This window comes from Toxorhynchites rutilus, chromosome 1 (assembly GCF_029784135.1).
Source record: "Toxorhynchites rutilus septentrionalis strain SRP chromosome 1, ASM2978413v1, whole genome shotgun sequence".
Lineage (NCBI taxonomy): Eukaryota > Metazoa > Arthropoda > Insecta > Diptera > Culicidae > Toxorhynchites > Toxorhynchites rutilus.
The window spans coordinates 38,271,619-38,288,818 of NC_073744.1; the positions used below are offsets into that span (position 1 = coordinate 38,271,619).

Below are 17,200 nucleotides of genomic sequence, written 5' to 3' on the forward strand. Positions count from 1 at the left end.
GTCTAAACTGCTTAACTACGCGCTTGTGATCTTTTTCACTGACGGAGCATCCATTTTTGCCGTTATTCACCTTCCGGTCGATGGTTAGGTTCTCGAAGTATCGTTTTAGTACTCTGCTGACCGTGGATTGGACGATTCGCAGCATCTTACCGATGTCCCGATGTGACAACTCCGGATTCTCGAAACGAGTGTACAGGATTAATTCCCGACGCTCTTTTTCGTTCGACGACATTTTTCCAAATTTACAAAAAAATTGACAGTGAAGCATGGACAACGTGATCTGATTTGAAAGCGAAAGCTGAAGATATAATTCCTAAAAATTAAATTTCTACAGCGTTTTTTCCGTGATGCAATTTGATGTGACACACCCTTTAGATACTCCTCCCCCCTCTCTTGAAGGGGGCTGCCATGCAAATGGAACACAAATTTTTGTATCACTCGAAACTAATCAAGTAAATGAAACGAAATTAGACATGTGGAGGTTTTATGGTGCTATAGATGATTCTATGGTGATTAGATACTCCTCCCCCTCTCTTAGAGAGGGTTGCCATGCAAGTGGAACACAAATTTTTGTATTACTCGAGAACTAATCAAGTAAATGGAATGAAACTTGGCATGTGGAGGTTTCAGGGTGCAATAAATGATTCTATGGGGGTTAGATACTCCTCCCCCCTCTCTTAGGGGGGCTGCCATACAAATGAAACACTAAATTCTGCATTACTCGAGAATTAATCGAGCAAATGAAGCCAAATTTGTCATGCGAATGTTTTAGGGGACACAAAACGTTTCCATGGTGAATAGACATTCCTCTCCTCTCTCTGAGGAGGGATGGACTGCCATACAAATGAAGCATACATTTCTGCGTAATTCAAGAAGTAATCAAACAAACTGAACCAAATTTGGCATGTGGGTGGAGGTTTTAGAGGGCAAGAAACATTTCTAAAGTGGTTCAACACTCCTCCCACCTCCGGAGGAAGGGGGGGGGGGGGCTGGCATAGAAATGTAACACAAATTTCTGCATAACTCGAGAACTAATCAAGCAAATGAACCAAATTAGGCATATGGAGGTTTTAGGGTAAATTAAATGTTTCTATGGTGGTTAAACACTCCTCCCCCTTTCTAAGCGGGGGCTGCCATACAAATGAAACACAAATTACAGGGGGCACACAAACACAAACTTCTGCATAACTCGAGAACTAAACAAGCACAATTTGGGATTTGAGGGTTTTTGGGTATGAGAAATGTTTCTATGATGGTATGACACCCCTCCCTCCTCTGGAATGGAGAGGGGGTCCCATAAAATTATTACACATATTTCAACCAAAAATGTTCCAACCAAACTTGACAATTGATCATTTTCGGAAAACTCTGAAGGAAAAAGGGAAAATTCGGAAAATTTAATTCCCATATGTACTACAATTACATAGTGACAAGTGCTGTTAGTCCATTTGATGTTTGCGCTAGCGAAATTGATCTTTGTTCAAAACTGGAAATGGATTTTAATGAGATGAAACTCCACTCCTATATCTTCTTCTACCTATACCAATAAAAAAGTATCGCCGAATGTGTTGATAAGAGCAGAACTCGAGAAAGGAATTGTCTGATTTAGGGTTGTCTTTGTTGTATCATATTTTCTGTATAAAATATTTATTCCATGTAACGGAGAAACATGTTATTTGCAAGTGGTTGAGAAATCCTGAACGAGAATTGTGTCTGAAAATAATCTGATATTATAATGATGAGTTTTGTTAGAAATACTAGGAATTTTATAGTAAAAGGTAAATTCAACGGGGTCGATTAGAAGATCAATCAATGAACAGTTCTGCTATTGAACCCATGAACTTGCTCATAGCAAGAAAACGTGAATGTTTGAAGTTATTGATAACAAAAAACAAATTTTGGGCGGGACGAAGTTTGTCGGGTCAGCTAGTATTTAAATAATAACTAAAACTTTGTCGAATGCGCTATGTCGCTATCTTGACTTTGAACAAAATTAGGATTAGTTTTAATTTTTTCAAAGAAAACATGAAAAAGTTGTTAGAAAAACTTTTTCCGGGTAAAAAAGCCCATCTTTCAATGTATGGGGAACTTCTTGGAAATTGTAACAGCGATTCACATAATTTTTTAACCAGAATTTTGTAGATGTTATATTTTTTTGGTTTTACATTTTTGTAAAAAAAACAAACAAATTTTTGACCTTTTGAAAAAGTAGTTCAATTTTTTCCGAAGATCTCAAGTATGCAAAGATGCTTAGATGACCAATTTCTTTACACCCACAACGTTTCACTGCTATTTGAGATGGAGTTGGCAGCTAAGATGAGTTGGCATGAAATCAGTCAATAGCGATACAATACCATAAAATGGCTGGACTAGCAGGTTCATGTGAATAAGTTTAGTTTTCGAAATGTATTTACTATCGCTGGGCTATGGTAAACCCAAGCTGATATTTCGAGCAAAAAAAAATCATTCTAGCCGAAAAGGCTTCTTAAAAATTAAATGAGCACTGGAATGAATATATCATCGATGGAAGTTACGAATGTTCTAGAGAACACGGTGAATGCGGTAGCAATTCGAGGCGTAATTAATTGATATTGATGATTCGGATGGATGTGGATGAAAACAGTAGAATCTCTAAAAGTCAAATGTGGAAACATGCTCTAAAAATTATTTTTAACGGAGAATAATTGAAATTTTAGAGAAGATATACAGACAGAACGCCAGTGGCCAAGCGGGATTGTTAAATTTCGCTCTGGAGGATTGTAGAACGCTGAATAACCGCACTTGTGGGATGATTGTGAGATGATGTTCGTCGAATTCGACCGTTTAATATTCATGCTTCTCACTGAAGGACCGTTTCTTATTGTTACCAATAATACGAGAATTCTATTTTACTCTCATGCTGAAAGTCCTAATTGTAACATTGTGATACATTTGTGACCGACCGCTTTTCGGTCGATCACTCGCTCGATATCCTTACTGGGAGTCTGGAGGCCCACTCTGCATGACAACGCCAAATTATAGTAATAAAAAGTCAAAGGTCGCGTCGCTGACATTTGGGGAGCCTGTTACATAGACAGACGGTCTGGTTGGCACTTTTTTTTCGCCTCTCACACGTCTCGTCGCAACTGCTGACGATTTTCGCAGTGACGACAAAAACGCCACTCGGTCTCTCACAATTGGCAGTGCTGAATTTGCGCACGCGAAAAAAAAGAACATCGGAAGCAAAAAAAAAAAATCCGCAACAACCAAGAGCATCTTATCTGCGTTTCCACCATTCGAGCAGAAGGTAAGAGGATGACACGCGCCGCATCGTGAGAAGTGATGGCTTCCGCCGTTTTTTCCCTACCCCTGTCGCTTGAATGATTGCGAAAGAAATCTTTGGCAAGCATTAAATAAGACGCTTGCGTGTGCACTCGGCGGCGAAGAGCTTTGTGCTGTAATTAAATTCGATCGCGATTTAAAGGATGCTTATTCTTTGTTCGAATGAATGCGGATGGCTGAGATGGATTTGACTCATCCCCGAAAAATTATTAGCAAACTCTCAATGGTACGGCAATATTAATGTGTTTGTAGAAAAGGAGGACCGAGGGAACCCACTTCAGCTACCAATTCCGTCCAGGTGCGAACCACAACTGCTTGCAGTTTCCAACCACTTCGAGGAATTACAGCGGCAACCAGCGAACTTGGAAATATATATCACCTCCTCCATAATCACTGACACTCGCTCATTTTCCCCCAGGAATTGCTGCTTCGAAGCACACCCTTCCACTCGACTGGAATGATGAATGTGGTCTCTTCTGGTTAATGCCACTCTCCCACCGGTTTCCTCCCGATGGCAACTGTGTCCGTTGTAGCATGAAAATAAAACAAGCAAAGTTTATAGCTACTGCCTGGGGTTTCTCGCAGGAATAACAAGCTCTCACCTTCCCCGCCGCACACACTTTTTTCTGTCCATCACTCCCGGTCCTGGACACTCCGGGCGGAACTGTGAGTGTGCAGTAGCAATCAATCACTGCACATTTTTGTTGCACTCTTCGCCACCATTGCGGGCTGTTCCAGCACGGAACCCGGTACCCCCAGGGCTCTCGAATTGTGCCACAATTGCTGGTTCTAAATCTTGAAACAAAGTTACACAGCTTGACCCTACCCATCCGCTTGGTTCCCTTTTCGGTGGAACCAAACGGAGGAGGAGGGGTCGAGAAAAAACTTTGTCTCATGAACTGGATTTTCCAGGGAAATACTTTCTATGCTCCATCCGCAACACCCCGCGTGTTGCGTATTGTCTGTGAGTGTGTGTGTATGTGTGTGTGTATGCGAGCGCCACTGCATCCCGAGTTCAGGTTCACTGGCTCCGCAGAAAATACTTCTGTGGTCGATTTATTTGCCAACTTGTGCACCATCTAGATGCTAAAAAGGGGGAAAACATAAAAAAGATCTGGTACAGCACATTCGAACCATAATCGAATGTCGGATGTTCGGAGGAATGGACGAATGAATGCAAAAATTGTTCGAAGAAATTTCCCCACCAGCGGCACTCAGACGGCAGAGATGGATGCAGTCGAAAAGTTTTCTCTCATAACGAGAGGTTTTCTCGGGTCAATCCTTCCGATTCGGGTCATCGGATGGGGTTTTTGACGGGTAATACATGTGTCAACTGCAGCTCATTGGGTGCGAGTGCCGAACTAAAATCGTTTACAGCTTTTGAAACGTTTGTGAAATTGTGATATTTGGGGACTTGAGGCTAGTTTTGTTATGAGTTCAAAATGCTGTGTGCTAAACCTTCTAAGTTTGTCAACTAATCACATCGCTCCCCCACTCCCACAGGCATTCGCTCACCGCAGAGGACACAAAAGTAACGCAACAACTTGTTTAATTAATTGTTACAGGGCAAGTAGGGGAAAGGGGGGGGGGGGGGTTAAGGAATGCTTAATGTGTGCCGGCAGAAGTGATTAATCTTTCCCACGCGTAAGCTGTATGAAATATGGTTCACTCTAATACGTGATCTGAGTATTTGGTGGGAGGCTTTGGTGGTGTTTTTTTTTTCGATACAATTCACCCCCCATTTACCACACACAACACTCTACCTTCATCATCATATGGTGGCTTATGTTCAGATTCGGTAATAAAAACTTAGGCAATTAGTCAGACAGTGGGTACGATTTTGTCTAATGTTGGTTACGTGAACGGTGGTTAGGGGTGTTCCTTCTGGTGAGTGTCTGGCGAGTGTTGTTGATACACTACTATATTCGGTGAAAAATGTTTTTCAACAATGGGAAAATGGACCTCTTTAACGATTTTAAAAGAGGAGGTCTGGTTCTAATCACCAAAAACGTATAGAAAAATCATTCGGAGAAGAAGGGATGAAATTTCGGCACCGAATACGTTGTGGGACTTTGATACTTTGTGGTCTCTCTTTTATGTATTTAAGTGAATCTTCATGTACATTCTGTTAAATATATACCGAGAATTTGTAATTTAATGCCAATTTTGAGTGCGATTTTAAATTTAGTTTGTTTACAGCATCATTATGAACAATTCAACTTTGTTTTTGTTTGGCGATTTTTAATATTGATGATTTTATTGATCAGTGATATTGTGCCGAAACATTGAAAATGTCGCGGAATACATTTGGTGACAACTCGAAAACACGGGTGTAGAAATGGTAATCTCTTCGACCGCAAACACGTGTTAGTCATGGTGTCGCGGGTCGCAAAAATGATTATATTATGAAGGGTGATGTCCAAGACACGACCGCATCGTTTACATAGAACCATGAAATTATTGCCTGCGAGAACATACATTGAAGAAATTTAATAATAAAACTCTTTGATACAAATATTTGATACCAATGAGAAAGGCGATGAATGAATGCTTTCACAGAGTCAGGAGCGCGAACTTTTCGCGAATTTGAGTGGATTGTAAAATTAATCCTAAGCATTGCACTGTAAGCACATGTACTGTTGATTGCTCGCTGTCTAGAACACTGAAATACTGGTCTTCTTGAATATCTGAGTAGTTTTCCAGTATCTCTTAGCAAAATAACATCTCCAACGTACGTGGAGAAGATCTGTCGTAGTGGCAACATCCATAGCTCTTACGCAATGATCACGAGTTCAATTCTCACTCCCGACAATCTTCCAAAAATGGAAGTAAAAAGAGACGAACCAGCCAAAATGTGCTGAAAGTCACTATAATAGAGAAAAAAAAAAATCTTCAATGCAGAATTAAACATCACAGAAGGCGCAGAACGGCAACAGAAAATCCGAACCAAATCTATTGTGTGCTGGCGGCGGAGGCGAGAGCAACAACTTTCAACGCATACGTCACTTTCAACCCGGAAAGAACAATTGAAATCACGAAAATTGAATTATTCATGATTCATAAGTCATCCAGCAAGCGATCGGACGGTAGCAAGGCTTTCCAAATGGTATTTCTAAAGGTCTTGTTACTTAATTTTAGTTTTGAAATTGATCTTTTTCAAGGGTGGATGCGACTGAACTGAGAAAGCTTAAGGCAGTATTCTAGTCTAGAAATTTGAAACAAATCAAAATTTTTTTTCTTCATATTTCTGAAGTTTAGGCATTCAAAAATATACCCTAATACGGACTTATCGAAAATCCTATTATTTACCGAGTTAGAGCTATTTTAGTGATGTGGTTGCTATAAATATCAAACGCGTTTTTCTCGAAACTACTTTTTTTCAAACTGGCGTACACGATATCTCAAGTTCTATTGAACCGATTCATGTCGAATTTATATGGATACAATCTGCATGATAATTTTAAAATTTTACTATTTAAAAAAAAAACCGGGAATAGTAAGAAAAAAACGCTTTAAACCGCATTTTGTTTTTCAAACGGTCGCCAATTTGTCAAAAAAGATGTTTTGGCTTGTCAGAGGTTCATGCGATAGCGGCATCTTTACTGATTCAGAATCTGTTCGATTTTTTGTTTCAGATAACCCGAAGGGCTGGAATCGTGTATGCCATGGCACAACTTTTTTTTTATCCCTATCACTTTATCAGTTTGTAACTATTTTAGTTATGAATATTTTTTACCGTTATTTTTGACGTAGGACTACGTCTTTCATTTCTGTACCGGGGTGTAAGTTCAAAGTTTCGAAAACGAGAGAGTGACGCTGGAGTGCAAGGTTTTGCACGTTAATACCTCTTTACCGGCTGAAAGGAGTGGTATAATAATCACTTCATCCGAAAGATAAAATGCCAACGAGTTATATGATTGTTATTTATTGGCCCAAAAAATAGTTTCAATAGCTTAAAAATTGCTTTGAAAGCAAGCTGTTGAAATCATCATTGCTCTTTGATGATGATTGGTGATCGCAATGTGTTCCCGAACACGGACGCAAAATCTAGGCACCTGGAGAAACCGTCCTAGCGAATACATGCAAGCTGCGACTTCTTTTACTCGGTTGCATTAGTGTTTGGGAAACCATAGCGGACACATGCAAGGCGTGAGTACTTTTACTCGCATCAGTTTCTGTTCTGCTTTCACATGGAACAGTCATGAAAAATTGTTGCGTGTGAATGCGTCTAAGCGAACGAATATTCGCATTTACGCATTCGACTTGGTGTTCCCGTGATGCAATCCAATGACGAATTTACGCAAAGCTGAATCAGCTCATGCGACACCTACATTAGAGTTCAGAACCACAAAAGTGATGATGTTTGTTTATTCTACGTACTGAAAAGCAAGATTCGGTCGTGATTATTCATTTTATTTCTATTTATATTTATTTCAACCATTAAATGTTTTCAGTATATGGTAAGAATGTTAGGGAATTCGAATTCGTCAAAAGCATCGGTTTCTGTTCTGCTTTCGCATGGAACAATCATGAGAAATTGCCACATCACGATAAAAAAGAAATGATTTTTATACAAGGTTATATAGACTATATTTCGTTTTCACCGTGAAGTGGCCTCTCCGTTTCTATTCTGCACATGGAGTGATCATGAAAAAATTCGTGTTATTCTCACGAAAACAAAAATGAATCATGTATCAAACATCTTCAGTTTCTTTTACACGGCCATTCCAATTCCATCGGTTCTTTTCGGGACCACCGACAAGTTCGAAACAGTTGAATTTTATGTTAATAACAATCCCATACTCATACTCATCCAACCACACACTAACAAGAAAAACTTTCAGCAATCTTTCAAAATATTCATTCATTCATTCATTTAGAATTGATTCAGATGCAATTTCAAATAAATGATTACCGAGCCAACGGTAGTCCTACGTCTACCTTGCGGTTATATCACAGATATAACCCACTTCTTGTTTTTTTTATTGTTCAAAGATAGATGAATAAATAATGATATAATGAATAGCAAACATAATTTCGTTTTATTTTTACGGAGCTCGAAAAAACGTCCGAAACTAGCGCCTCTACACTAGAATACCCCCTTAAAGCCAATAAATTCAAACACACTCCTGAATTCACAGAAACTTCCTCTAGTGGAAGATAAATATGAAACTGATTCTTAGATTGTATCGAAATTTAAAAAAATAACTTTTAATCGAAAGTGGCCCTGAAAAGGGCCGATGGGTTTGCGTCGTAGACACAGCTAAAGATGGTTGGTTCATGATTCATTCTTGTTCTCGCGAGAACAATACACGCACTCAGAAAAATACTTCTTCGCCTCCAAGCGATTATATATTTGTGTGTGATTTAAATAGTTTGAGTCCGAAGCAGTTTTGTACTTTTTAATCAAACTTTCAGTCAATAAGTAACCAGCATTACTCATACACCTTTTATCTTTCGAATGAAGTGATTGACATTCACACTTTGTTCAAAGAGGTTGCACCCCAAACTCAAAACATTTCACCCCAAACGTAACGCTCTCGTTTTAGAAATTTTAAACTTACACCCCTGTACAGATTCAAATATGATGTGATGCAAAAATACAGACGCACTCTACACCAGACGGCATGCCACCATCGAACAAAATTGCACCCCGTACTATGCGAAGATAGACGGCTGTCTGATAGCTGGTGCGAGATGACTTGAATGATGATGATGATGATTTGAATCATGGAGGCTTTAAAATTCATCAGTTCATTCGCAGCCTTGAAAAGATCATTTCGAAAGCCCTGCTGTCGTCTGGTCGTTAACTAGATGACTGATAAATTGTGAATGTGCTGCATTTGCATTTCTAGCGACCGATTTACACTCATCTGATAAGCACTGATATTATAATATTATACCTTGACCACGGGAACACGATGTGTATTCTTATAATTTTCGTTGATTTCAATCATTTATGGGTTAATGTAAAACGTACCGAAGAAAATTTCCAATTCGACTGGAATGCAAGTCACCAAAATCCGTTGAAAGCTACAATAATTATTAACGTTAAAACTATTACATGACAATTTTCTGATTCTGATTTTTCTGATTTGGTACCATTACTGAAAGTCGTAGTCTTATGTCAAAGAATAGGTAATTTATTTCATATTCATATTTTCATATCCATATTTTAATTCTTATTCCCTAACGTCAACAGGATTAGCAACTACACCCATCCTTTGCTTTTTTGGCAGAAATAATGCCATTTCGAGGCCGTGGCCGAGTGGTTAGCGTCTCACATTATCATGCCTGGTGTTCGGGTTCGATTCCCGTTCTGGCCGGAGGATTTTTCGTCAAAGAAATTTCCTTCGGCTTGCACTGCGGTCACGCGTATTCTAGAGCTTGCCCCTCGGAATACATGCAAGGCGTGTTATTTGGCTTAAGAAAGCTCAATTAAGTATTAATATAACGCTAATTGATGCATAGGTTGAGACGGCAAAAGTTCCACAGGGAACGTAAGCGTCATTCAAGAGAAATGCCATTTCATGTGCTGGAGGGCCAAATGCGTAAATAATTAGCTGTTTTAATAGCTTAAAAAAGGTTTGTATGTATGGTAGCAGACATCTCTTTCTTTTATCTTACTTCATTTCATTTGAGATTGTATCAAAAAAAAGTCCATACGACGTCAATACTGTTTCATATGACCACGCTATCCATATAGCTACTAATGCTGTTATACAAAAGGGTGATAATATTACACCTCATCATAAAATGAAGATGGAAAAAGTTTTCTAAGAGGAAAAAGTATAGCATGAACGAGAATAGATGTTTTTCTCTGTCCGTGGGCCTTGTATTTGGCAAATTATGTTTCTTCTGTTTCGCTCGCTCATATTGGCTCATATTGGCTCTAGCTATATACTATACAAATACGTATTGGGGAATAGAGCATTTTCTGTTTTTTTTCGGCTCATTGATTGTAATAAATCGGGATGACATAACATGTGCTCAAAATTATCTTTGGATATAGACAATGAAGAGCATCTCCATCAGTTGCTAAATTCGGTTGCTAAACACTACTAGGCACCCCTCCATCATAATTGGCAACCACACCGGGAGTTGCCATTCGGATTAGTAAAATAATAACGCACCCCCAGAGTAGCAGCCTGTTCATATATTTGGCAACGCAGTAGTAACTTCATCGCAAGGTTGATATTGCAGCAAACGTTAATATTTTGTTTTGATTCTCTCCGTTCTGTGTTGGTTGTGGTTAAGTTGTTTTATAAAATAGTGATTCTTTTGATGATGCGTGATTTTCTCAAAACACGGAACAAACAATCATAGAAACAAAAACAAACATCCTCGTTTGAAAGCCACCGGTGCGAAAAAGGAAGTGATAAAATAGCAACCATAATAGCAACGATCGGTGGGAAAATGGGATGCTATCCAAAATAGCAACGATTAAAGATGTGAAATAGCCAACGCTTATAGCAACCCGTCGGTAGGAATGCTCTAATTAATGTGTACATATGTAACGTGTAATAATGTGTAATGTGACAAACTCCATTATTCTTAGCTCATGTTCCCTAGATGACTTCTTAAGTTTTCGTGATTGCTACACATACAAAATGGTAGCCCGGTGGGCCGCAGGTTGAGCATGGCGGGTATAAGTTGAATAATTGACGGCCGAGAAGAGATGAACGATTTGTCACGTCAAGGACGACCATCCACCTATTCAAATGATGAAAACATCAACAAAATGCAAGGAGTGGTGCTCGGAACTAGTCATTTAAGTTTCAGAGAGCTGACCCGTGAATTTAATACCTTTCATGAGACCGTTTGTCATATTTTGGTTGATGTTTTGGGTATGAAATGTTAGCGGACAGGACAGGGCATCTGTTAAAACAGGACACCTGTCGCAACTATGATTATAAACAAACCATTATCATTCTTTGAGTTATAAATAAATGAAAATACGTTGGAGGTTATTCCCAGATTCGTTCCACGGCGTGACAATCAATTCGGGCATGTGTTGGTATTCGGAGAATCGATGTATAGGAGAAGTGTGTAATACGCACCCCCTAAGCGAGAATGGATTTATCTTGACCTTGCTTTTAAAAATGAAGGTAACAACTACGTCAGTACGTAAATTAGTTAACACTCAGGCATCTATAATCGATCTGTATTTCAGATACTGAATAACAAAAGCGCTACGAATTTCATTTTGTAAGGCGTCCAAATACTATATTTTCAAATCATACTGCGTTAAATGGCCTAGCAGAAGTATAATAAGCTCATAAGCTGTTTCTCTCAGAGACTATAAATCTTAGAGAAACAGCTTGTATGAATGAGAGATTCCATCAATCTATTCACTTCATGCTCACCAGCGATTAGAATAAACTGTTTCTCCGGTGAGCGTGTTCTCCCAGTATTCGTGTATTAATTCTCCAGTCCGCGCTCTGTTTTCCTACATTCTCTGAGCACATACAGATGTGAAGTTTGAATACATTTTGCGTTTTGAAGACATTTAATTTTGCGAAAACATACTGAGGTCATTTCAAAGTATGTGAAAACAATTGTTTGTGTTATACGATATTTCTAATTCTGTTATACGATATTTCTAAATCATGCTCGATAACATGATTTAGAAATATCGTGATGGTTTGCTCATTTTTGTTCATTATTTATTCGTGTCATGCAGAGATATTTGCATCCCTCACACACAAGCTATTTCTCTCGTGAGAATGGAATGATCGAGGGTGTGCCGTACTGCCCAATGAGAAGCTGATGCGGAAAAAATCAAATTGAGAAGAAATTAATCCTTTCTTACCGTTTTCTTCATCTGAGATATCCACTGGGAACTCCTATCAATAAATATGACTCACAGTTATCGCCTCTGAATCGGTTTCAAGCAAACAAAACCTTATAGAAATGATGTAGAAAATTATATCGAAAATCGCTTCTAAAGAAAATTATTTTTCTTATTTTTTTAAGGCAGGTTACAAATGTATAATTTGCATGGTAGGATTCTAGCACGATTGCCTATAACCATTACATTTCTGTACTTGCTGGTTTACGAGAAAATCAGGCGGATCAAACTGCCCGGCAGGCGCGTTATAGACATATCTCCTCTATACATTTAACAAGGTTTTTATGATGTGATTGATCTGTTTTCACCGTTGTGGGAAGAGACGCCAGGAAGAGACAAGCATAGATCTACGAGAATGGGTAATGGTCAGGGCTCGGCAAAGTCATATTCAACTGAGGATAGTCAGGGGACAATGAAGAAATTCACCTTCGTATTTAATTGGAAATGAGTTTTGGCTTCTCCCAGTAGTTTCTTCGGCAACATGACTCAATAGTCATTCGGGCGTTTAGTTGCTATCTCACTCTACGACTCGACTATCTTATTTCATTCTTCCCCGTCAAATGGACCCCAAAATGAATTCGTTTCTCTCTCTCATGTATCATATCGATGTTGGAGTTCAACGTGGTTTGACATATACTACAGGTGAGCTAGATTTGTTTGTATCGTACACGAAAATTACTCACACATTTAAAATAGCGTGCAGTGTTGTATTCAGAAACACTGACAAATTTGGGAATTTTGTTGATAGTAACCCGTTTTTCTGCATGTTTTTTACAACATTGAATTATGTTTTAATTTCACTTCATATGGACGGTTAAAAAGAATGTGTACGCGGGTAACGAGATTCGTGTCAGAGGGAGTAGTAGAGAGGATTGAAGGCAGGTTGAATGAAGAGGCAGATATGTATTCATTAGTCATGTCAATTAGAATCACTATTTACTAGAATAGTTGATCGGTCATCCTCTTTCTTAACGCTCGACAATTCATTTCTAGTCAATTCAAGGCATGTTGACGGCGAATGCTAAAATAGTCCTAGTCGAAACGAAACTACTGAGAGAAGAGTCGATTTTCACTTTTCATCTTCGAAGACTTCGAGCCCGATGTCTACACGAATTTCTATGAGCTTTGGCCTGTGAACATCGGTCTCGTATAGGAATAATTTTTGGTAGATTCCAAGGAGATAACTGCTTCTGTTCGATCAGTGATCTTCCTTCACATCTATCTTGATGACTGTGGCTTTGAACGATGCTCTTTTACCCCAATTAATATTTGTTGAAACTTCAAATGGTTATCCCTAGCCCCACAATTATGTGAACAGGCATTTTATTTCAAGGGGAACGATCGAGAGCTCCCGACTTTGGCGATCAGATTGCAAACGATAATTATGCTCCAATTTCATAATTATACTCGTACCGTCTGAAAAAAAAAGAAATAAAAAAGGTTAACGAAGTTTAACACTCACAATATTTCACCGAGGAAGGTTTCACATAATCTATTCAACGCCTCGCCTGATTGTGGATTGTTTCCATTCCCGAAGTCCGCCGTTATCCGTCACTTTCAGGAAAGTGGCGAGGTGTCGTTCGGCTATTAAAACTTTCTTCGAGAACAGAGAAGCAAAAACACGGAAACCTGCGCACGAGTTGGCGCTTGTTTCTGTCGCTGACCATCCTGACAGGACGGGACAGGGTAGAGGGTACCTTGTTGGTAGCGAATGCAAAGTGCGGAGTGAAGTTGTTGTTGATTAACAGTAACAGTTCCGAAACACATCCCCCCCCTCCCCGTTGTTCTAGAAGGGATAACGACGGTGCGTAGAAGCGGCGGCAGATTGAACGAGTTTAATGAGTTAAGTTTTACCTTTCAGCTGAAATTAAATACCTATTCAGTGGAGTTTTCCCCTCAGTGTTCGCGCTGCCGAGGGGCTATACAACCGAAAAACAGAATAAATCGTTACTGGCACACAAGTTTGGTTGTGCCTCCGGGATAATTTGCTCTCTGTAGAAGGGGAGAAAAAGGAAGATGAGTCCTGGAATCGACTTTCTAGCCCGTCAGAGGAGCGAATGTCTGTCTGTTGTGTGTTTATAGTTTTCAATCATTGGTGTTTGAACAAAGCCCGATTCCGGAAGACGCTAATTAATGTTTTGCTCACGGCTTGAGGCAGGGTAACTGCTCGAATTTTATTGGTTAGATGCGTCCCATTTCAAAGCCGGCCTTTTAATTGGTTCGAGCATAAATAAATAATCTCTCGCAATCGGATTCAATTCCATCCGGAAATTTTATTGACATAATTCGAACTGAAGTCTTACAAGTTTTCTCAAAAAGAGTTGAGCATATGAATAATTCACACTGTTGCTGGGGACATCCAGCGCAGCCCCTGACACGAAATGCGCGTCTCTAGATCCCCCTCGATCCTTTGCAGGGGCCAGCACTAAACGTTACACGTATTACGGTTCTGCTGGGAATGTGCATGTGCATCTGTGGGAACGCAAAGTTTTAATTAAATTTCTAGTTGGTTCGATTCTGCCTTCGACGGCCACACAACTTTTACCTCATGTTTCGGGGATTCGTTTTGTTTGGAAGGAAACCGGCCATAGTTTGCGCCAACAATGTAAATAGTTTGGAAATATTTCGAAGCGGACGGACGAATGGATTCGGTTTGCATTCATTTAAGTATGCGATTTGTAACGTAAACAGACCGACTTCTTCAGCGAACGGTCGTTCTTTCTTCGATGCTCGGATACAGAGTAACATTGTTGTCTAGAAGGAAACAAGAGCAATATTACTAGCTACGATGTGTATATAATCGAGTCAAAACATTTTTGACGTAGGAATAGGTCTTTCATTTCTATACCGGGGTGTAAGTTCAAAGTTTCGAAAACGAAAACGTTACGCCGGAGAACGAGATTTTGAGCGTTAATAGCTGAATAGCTTAATGAACACTTCATCCGAAAGATAAAATGCCTACACGTTATATGCTTGTTACTTGTTGATCTAAAAACTTGTTTCAATAGCCCTAAAATTGCTTTCAAAACAGGCTATTGAAATCACACCAATCGGTATAAAAGCGAGTGCCGCTCGGAAATCCACTCAGTTATGATTGCGCAACGATTGAGGTACGATCGCTGGAATGGATGAATGTTTCCCTAACACAGACTTTAAACCATGGAGACTGGGGAATTCGGCATTGCAAATTAGATACAAGCAGCGGTTTTTCTAGTACTCGTTTGTGTTTTTGCAAATTGGAATGTTTCCCTAACACAGATTTCGAAAACATGGAGCCTGGGGAAATTGGCATTGCAAAATAGATGCAGATACATTCAAGGCGGCAATACTTTAATATCCCATGTCTTTTTACAATCCGGAATTCGCTTCACTAACACGGTCTACAAATGCAACGCTTTGGCTCGATTATTCAAGACTGCATTGGAGGATATCTCTTCATGTCGCCAGCTCACTGAACTTCTACTTCTATTTACTTGATGATTAGGCAAAATGTTAACTATTTGCTGCGATAACTACTTCCATAATTCATGAATTGACTTAAATTAGGATTTGTTCGCAATTAGATTCAAAAATAGTTTAATTCATTCACTAGTTTAATCAATAATTTTATCAATACACACAAAAGATAGCTCACCACAGTGGCGATATCGTACCCAATGAGGAACATCCCAGGTGGGATTATTACTAATTGAAGAAATACAATTGATTACTAAGCCTAAGGCAGTCCTACGTCAACCTTGCGGTTATATCATAGGTATAACCCATCCATAGTTTTTTATTTGTTTCTTTATACATATACTAGCTGACCCGGCTAGCTTCGTCCCGCTCAAAACTTATTTTTCGTTATCACATTCACGTTTTTTTTACTAAGCGCACGTTCATAGGTCCAATCGCAGAACTGTTCATTGATTAAAAAATCTACCCTTTAAAATTACCTTTTACCATAAAATTCTTAGTACTTCTACCAAAACTCGTCATTATAATATCAGATTATTTTCAGACACAATTCTCGTTCAAGATTTTCCAACCGCTTGCAAATAATATGTCTCTCCGTTACATGGACTAATGTTTGATACAGTGACAGAATAAATACAGTCCTAAATCGGACAATTCCTTTCTCGAGTTTTGCTCTTATCAACACATTCGGAGATCCATTTTTATTTATATAGATGGAAGAAGATATAGGAGTGCGTTTTATCATATTAAAAAATTTCAATTGTCATGTTTGGTTGGAATATGTATATTATTTTTACGGGACCCCCTCTCCATTTCAGAGAAGGGAGGGGTGTCATACAATCATAGAAACATTTCTCATATTCAAAAACCTTCACATGCCAAATTTGGCTCCATTTGATTGATTAGCTTTCGAGTCTTGCAGAAATTTGTGTTTCATTTGTATGGTAGCCTCCCCTTAGAGAGGAGGGAGGAGTGTCGAACCACCATAGAAACGTTTATCGAATTCCATTTGTTTGATTAGTTCTCGAGTTGTTCAGCACCCTGTGTCAAACCACCATAAAAACATTTATTGCTCCCTAAAATCTCCATATGCCAAATTTAGTTCCATTTGCTCGATTAGTTTTCGAGTTAGGCAGAAATTTGTATTTCATTTGTATGGCAGCCCCCCCCTTAGAGAGGGGGATGGGGTGTCTTACAACTATAGAAACATTTATTGCACCCTAAAACCTCCATATGCCTAATTCGGTTTTATTTGTTTGATTAATTTCCGAGTAATGCAGAAGTTTGTATTTCATTTGTATTGCAGCCCCCCCTTAGAGAAGGGGGAGGAGTATCTAACCACCATAGAAACATTCATTGCATCCTAAAACCACCACATGCCAAATTTTATTAATAACGGAGATTAATAATGGAGATTTACAAACATATTCAAAATCAATATGCAACAAATAGCAGTTCGGCTGAAAAGTTTATAAGGTAACACAGTAAAACTATTTTTTTTGTTAAATTCAATTTTATTATTCAACATAATTGCCTTCAAGGGCGATACAGCGATTATAGCGATCATGCAAC

General features: G+C 39.0%; 1 protein-coding gene and 1 long non-coding RNA gene across 14 annotated transcripts in view; one reads left to right on the forward strand and one right to left on the reverse strand.

Annotated features, from left to right (window-relative positions):
• Nucleotides 1–17,200, forward strand: part of LOC129761894 (cytoplasmic polyadenylation element-binding protein 2) — a 693,641-nt gene that overhangs the window by 43,214 nt on the left and 633,227 nt on the right. The window lies entirely within an intron of this gene.
• LOC129761895 (uncharacterized) overlaps nt 1–17,200 on the reverse strand; it is a 96,601-nt gene that overhangs the window by 32,406 nt on the left and 46,995 nt on the right. For 3 of the 5 annotated variants that reach the window (XR_008740498.1, XR_008740499.1, XR_008740495.1), the window contains 2 exons: nt 14,718–14,926; nt 14,350–14,644 (listed from right to left, as the gene is read on the reverse strand). The exons of the other annotated variants lie outside the window; for them this stretch is intronic. This is a non-coding gene — a long non-coding RNA (uncharacterized LOC129761895). Of the gene's footprint in view, nt 1–14,349; nt 14,645–14,717; nt 14,927–17,200 lie in introns of those variants that run through there. 5 annotated transcript variants of the gene reach the window in all.